Here is a 6,436-nt window from a genome sequence, read left to right as displayed (position 1 = left end):
AATTAAATCTGACTCCAAACTCCGAGGGAGGCAATTTAGAAAAGGGTTTTATTTCGAGTGTTATGTTAGAAAATGCACCAACAGGCGTGACGACAAAGGCACAGGAACCACCAGCAAACATCGACGATCACTTCCAATATTCTAGCATCAAATCCCCAACTACACAATATTAATCAACACGCAAAATCCATATAACACAGATCTGTGTAAAATTTGACACAGATCGCCCAAAACCTGGAATACACAGAATCTGTGTAAAAGCCTTGTACACAGATCTGTGTTCAGGCGGGGGTCGGGTCAATCGGCAGAAAACCGAACGGCAGAATGCCGAATGGCAGAATGCCAAATGGCAGAAATTTCAATCGGCAGAAAAATAAATGGCCGAATGATAAATGGCAGAAAAGGTCAAATGGCAGAATATAATATGGCAGAAAAGGTCAATCGGCAGAAAGGGTCAATGAGCAGAAAATTAAGAAGCCGAAAAATCAAATGGCAGAAAAATCAAAAGGCAGAAAAATTAAAAAGCAGAAAAGTTAAATGGCAGAATGTTAATAAGCAGAAAAATTAATTGGCAGAAAATTAATTAGCAGAAAATTAAATGGCAGAAAGTTGATCAGCAGAAAAAATAAATAGCAGAAAATTAAATGGCAGAAAATTAAACGGCAGAATAGTTAGTTGGCAGAATAGTTAAATGGCAGAATAGTCAAATGGCAGAACAGCCAAATGGCAGAATAATCAAATGGCGGAATAATTAATTAGCAGAAGAGTTGAATGGCAGGATAGTTAAATGGCAGAATGTCAAATGGCAGAATAAATAATTCACAGGAGAGTTGAATGGCAAAATAGTCCAATGGCAGAACAGTCAAATGGCAGAATAGTCAAACGGCAGAATAGTCCAATGGCAGAACAGTCAAATGGCAGAATTCACTTGATTTAATATTGATAGTACGTTCATTTGAAGTGCCGGTGCGGCACTGAGTGCCGCACTCGTCGGTGCCAGTTTTGATTCAATCGAACGTCATTTGTCAGTGTGCGTGGAACTCGCATGAAACTGAAAAAATATCGAGTGCGGCACTAGAGTTTCAGTTTCAAGATGGCAGCGAAACTCGTGCGGAACTAGCACGAGTTTTTCCAAAGAAACACTTTGCTTATATTGTAACTTCAGTGTTTATTCAACATAAACAGTTTATCAAACAGTTCATGCAATAAAAGTAATAATTTTTAATAAATTGTACTGTTTAACATTTAGAGTCTTTTGAATAGGTCCTTTAAACATATGAAACACAATAGCTTATAGGACCTATTAAAAAAAAAAAAAAACTATGGACCGATGAAGCCGGGACCGTGGTGTAGGGGTAAGCGTGGTTGCCTCTCACCCAGTCAGCCTGGGTTCGATCCCAGACGGTCCCGGTGGCATTTTTCGAGACGAGATTTGTCTGATCACGCCTTCCGTCGGACGGGAAGTGAATGTTGGCCCCGGACTAACCTAAAAAGGTTAGGTCGTTAGCTCAGTCCAGGTGCAGGAGTCGTCTCCCTGGGTCCTGCCTCGGTGGAGTCGCTGGTAGGCAGTTGGACTCACAATCCAAAGGTCGTCAGTTCGAATCCCGGGGTGGATGGAAGCTTAGGTGTAAAAAGAGGTTTGCAATTGCCTCAACAATCAAGCCTTCGGACACCTAGTTTCGAGTAGGAATCTCGCAATCGAGAACGCCAAGGCAATGCTGTAGCACGGACGAACGGACATGACACCACGAACAAATTTGGCCCAGTTTTGTGAGGCAAAATTCAAATTTCAGCCGAATAAAAATACGTTGAAACCGCGATGAAACACTAGCGCCGCTTGTGTTCACGTTGGCGAACTATATTTGTTTTGAAATTATTACACGTTCAGTCAAAGTTTTGGCATACTGCGGCGATTGAAAAATTTCTGTTTTTTTATCCGCTACCAATACTTTTGCATTGTGCGTTGTTCTTTTTGCGGCGAACGGTAGTTATACACATTTTATTGATGTCAACAATACTTTTTGAAGCGAATCCAAAGTGAATCATGAATTTGTCAATAAACAGAGCAAGCAGGATGTGCTAAGTTCACGACAAATTTATTAAATAAGTTCAGCTATTTAATTTATTTACAATTGTCCTGACAATTAGAATTTTTCATTATTTTGAGCTCGTGATTAGGCATAACATTTTCCGCTGTCGTAAACGGGAGTAAACCAACATTTTGATGCCATTCTTCCACGTCCCAGCATTCCAGCTTTCAACAGCTATAAATGGCAAAGATATAACCACGGTCGTCCGTGATATAACTAATCAGATCGTCAGAAGGACGCTTAGCACACGGAATTCGAGAACTGGCCTCCCAACACTAGGGAATGGCAAGTTCGTAAGATCCGGTCCATTAATCCGCAAATCCTCTACCACAAAACACCATGTGCGGGAAGGAAGGAACAGCCAACTGTCCCAAATCTAAGCTCTCGGCTGGTCGACACCCAATACGGAAACCTCCCGCAAAATAAACTGAGCATCTTTGCGGTCGCGGCACGACCTTCTTCCTCCTTTCAATTATTTGATAGTTCTTCTTAGCCGCAAAACAAAACCCACTGCTTAGAAACTGCAAGATCTGAAGGAAATCTGAAGATGCTCCATTCTGTTTCGTTTAGTTGTTAAAACACGTCGAAACTTTCATTCCATTTCATTTAGCACGCAAATCGACGATTCCAAACGTTTTGAAAAGCAAACGGTCAAGTAAAGCAAACTGTCAAATTTTGTTTTGACATTTACGATCTCGTTCTGAAGGTAAGCAGGAAAAAAAAGAACATGAAGAAGAAAGAGAAGACCAGCTTCAAAATCGAAATGCTGGTGTCATGTCCGTTCGTCCGTGGCTGTAGAGCGAATAATTTAGATTTATTTTAGAACCGATGAAGGTTATGTTACACATGGCCAGTCTGCCCAAGAACTATGCAAGAAGCATGTTGAAATGGTGGCAAATTTTCGATTCGGACAGTGCATGTGTTTAAATGGGGAGAAAAACCGCAATGTAGTACCGCCCCTTTCAAATGTTGCTCCAGCCAGCCCAGTCACGAAATATTCTAGCAGAGCTGGTTCTGCTAAAACCCTGCTAGAACGGTGGAGCATTTCTGCTAGAATGCTGCAAGAATTTCCAGCTTTGTTAGAACTGTGCTAGATCGTCGTAACTGGAAGATTTCTACCACTTGAAGCAGTGTATGCACTTGGTAACAAACCAGTCAAGGAAAATTTCAAATGGGCAACAACAGCAGCGAAAGCAAGCCAGAGATGGTGTTGAAAACCCCCCAAAAAATCGCTTCGTTGTTCTGCTGTTCGTAAAAATGTGTTTTGACTCCTTTCCTTTTCGAGCTGCGTACTGGCCCTGTGTCCTAAATAGTTCCTTAGTAACTTTTTAAAATGGCGTAACCATTAATGTAAACAAACAGTCTATCCCACTTGCTCTGGTGACAGTTATCGTTGTGTAAGAGTGAGATAGAGTTATCTACGTGCGCATGTATTGCGTGTTTGAACACGAAGGGTTTTCAGGTTGAAATTTGTACCCGCCAGCAAAAACAAAGTGTGCATGAGATCGGGCTTAGATAGCTTAGATTTTGTTTATACTATTTTCGAGTAGATCAATCACCTGTAAAAACCAGCTGTTTACCACGTGCACCACCACAGCTGATTTTGACAGACGAATCATTCTACTCGATTTGCCTATGTATGCGTGTCATTTTGTTACGAACTAATACACTCTCGCGCGTGGATATCTCTGAGACGTTCGATTGAATCAAAACTGGCACCGACGAGTGCGGCACTCAGTGCCGCACCGGCACTTCAAATGAACGTACTATTAATATTGAATCAAGTGAATTCTGCCATTTGACTATTCTGCCATTTGGTTGTTCTGCCATTGGACTATTCTGCCATTCAACTCTCCTATGAATTATTTATTCTGCCATTTGACATTCTGCCATTTAACTATTCTGCCATTCAACTCTTCTGCTAATTAATTATTCCGCCATTTGATTATTCTGCCATTTGGCTGTTCTGCCATTTGACTATTCTGCCATTTAACTATTCTGCCAACTAACTATTCTGCCGTTTAATTTTCTGCCATTTAATTTTCTGCTATTTATTTTTTCTGCTGATCAACTTTCTGCCATTTAATTTTCTGCTAATTAATTTTCTGCCAATTAATTTTTCTGCTTATTAACGTTCTGCCATTTAACTTTTCTGCTTTTTAATTTTTCTGCCTTTTGATTTTTCTGCCTTTTGATTTTTCGGCTCTTTGACTTATTCTGCCAATTAATTTTCTGCCTTTTAATTTTCTGCTGATTGACCTTTTCCGCCATTTAATATTCTGCCATTTGACCTATTCTGCTATTTGTCCTTTCTGCCATGTGATTATCTGCCATTTGGCATTCTGCCATTCGGCATTCTGCCGATCGGTTTTCTGCCGATTGACCCGACCCCGTTCAGGCGTTGTCTGTCAAATCTGTGTAAATTTTCAACCAGCAATCTGTGTAGAATTTTACACAGATCTGGGTAAAAAATTAAAAAAAATTGTGATTTTAAATAAGATTTTTAATGTTTCAAACGTGGTTTTAACTTATTAAAACAAGATTTATATATTTTCATTAATGCAATTAAACCTAATTTACAATAAACACTATCATCATTATTGAAACTGATATTGACAAAAATATTGCACATATCATCCGGTCGATCGCGATTGTTTGTTGAAAACTGGACCTATTTCTTAGTGAACTCCAGGCGACGGCCAAGGGCCAGCAATACGTCAATCCGGGAATGCCCATCATGCCCAGCATCTGCAACAAGTCCGGGTGTACCATTCCAGACTTCTAGAAGAAAATAATAAGTGAGGTTAGAGCTCGAATGTTATTCGTTTTTTTATGACCTACCGTCATCTGTTGGCTCTAGAATATCTGATCGACTTCGAGGGTACCGATTTTAGTTCAACGGGATTCCAAATCCTGGAAATATATACTTATTTTAACAATAAAAGCAAGAAATTATTTGAAGAAAAAAACTCACCAAGTTTTCTATGACTGCATGACTGCTGAAAAATCACCAACACTTTTTTACCCAGATTTGGAAGAGAAGCTGATCGAAAATCTGTGTAGCTTTTTACACAGATCTGAGCAATAAAATTACACAGATTTGACAGCTAGTACTGGTGAAGAATCTGTGTAATTTGTCTTACACAGATCTGTGTTACGTGGATTTTGCGTGAAATAAATCGGATTCCCCTTCGGTCAGCTGAGAATCGGTAAAGTTGTTATACACTGAGGAAAAAGAATGTAAGATTTTCATAAGACTACATCTTATGTGCTGCCTGATTTGAGTATCCACTAGGCTCTCGCGATTTTCATAGACAATCTTATGACCGTCACTATAAATTCATATGGTTATATCTAAACTTTACTTATGTATTTGGTCCACTGTTGATAGACTATGGACTTCATAAGAAATTCTTATGGAATTCATCTGTAATTTTTCAATGGTTTTCGCGTATGATGCTAGTGTGAAATTTTTTGACATTTCGAGATGGCAAAAGAACGGATCGAGCAGACAATTTTAAACGCTCGCTGCTCCAAATCGCCCCGTAGTTCGTTCCGGTAACTACTTCACAAAGCTGCCACCGCCAAGGCCGCCGCCGCTATGAGTTTTATCGCGACCGCCAAGACACAGGTAAGTTCTGTGTCGGGTGTTCCGTGGGTTTTGGCTCGAAGTTGAATATTTTGTTTTGGTATTTTAGGTAATATCAATGGCCGTTGGTTCCGCCAACGGCCCTCCCCAGCATCCTCCAGAAGGATCCGGAGAATAGCATCGGTGAGGACAGTTCCGAGCAGCGGTCGAAGGTTTAAGTTTGATTGACGCGGTCATGCCGAAGGTGGTGGCCATCCGGCAGAACATGCCGAATCACCAGCAAAAGACGATTAAACCGGAGGTTGCGGAAACCAACGGGACGACGAGCAGCGGAAGGAAATGAAGTTTTGGTTATATTACCATAATTTAAAAATATATATACATTGAAAATTTAAATATTTTTTTTGTTTTCATTCAATTAAAAATAAGAAAAAATGGGTATAAAAAACAATGTTTATTAATATAATCTCCATGAGCATTGCCATATATTCTGTACACAATTCCATCTATGAATGTCATAAGATAACTCAATGGTAATCTTAATTGACGGCTTTGTCAAATTTCCCCTCCCAGCCATAAGAAAATCTTATGACATCCGAATAAAATCCTGATGTCGAAAGGTCATAAGACGTTCTTATGGATTTTGCCAGTACTTTTTTCTGAGTGTAGTAAACAAACCCAAAATAGAACGGATAGAGCGAAGAAAAGGAGAGAGAGAAAATATTTTTGCTTCTCCCATAGGGACGTGGCGTTACAT

At 39.9% G+C, this 6,436-nt stretch overlaps 2 long non-coding RNA genes across 2 annotated transcripts; one reads left to right on the top strand and one right to left on the bottom strand.

Moving 5' to 3' along the window:
- Window positions 1–4,572: 4,572 nt before the first annotated feature.
- LOC119770717 lies at window positions 4,573–5,201 on the bottom strand. Its single transcript, XR_005278959.1, has 3 exons — window positions 5,065–5,201; window positions 4,932–5,003; window positions 4,573–4,871 (listed from the first exon to the last, which is right to left on the bottom strand). It is a non-coding gene; the product is annotated as an uncharacterized LOC119770717 (long non-coding RNA).
- Window positions 5,202–5,582: 381 nt separating this feature from the next.
- Window positions 5,583–6,075, top strand: LOC119770718. The gene is made up of 2 exons (XR_005278960.1): window positions 5,583–5,721; window positions 5,789–6,075. It is a non-coding gene; the product is annotated as an uncharacterized LOC119770718 (long non-coding RNA).
- Window positions 6,076–6,436: the final 361 nt, after the last annotated feature.

Source organism: Culex quinquefasciatus, chromosome 3 (genome assembly GCF_015732765.1).
Source record: "Culex quinquefasciatus strain JHB chromosome 3, VPISU_Cqui_1.0_pri_paternal, whole genome shotgun sequence".
NCBI classification, from domain to species: domain Eukaryota; kingdom Metazoa; phylum Arthropoda; class Insecta; order Diptera; family Culicidae; genus Culex; species Culex quinquefasciatus.
Note: the sequence above shows the minus strand (reverse complement) of the source record. Positions and strands in the feature narration are given on the sequence as shown.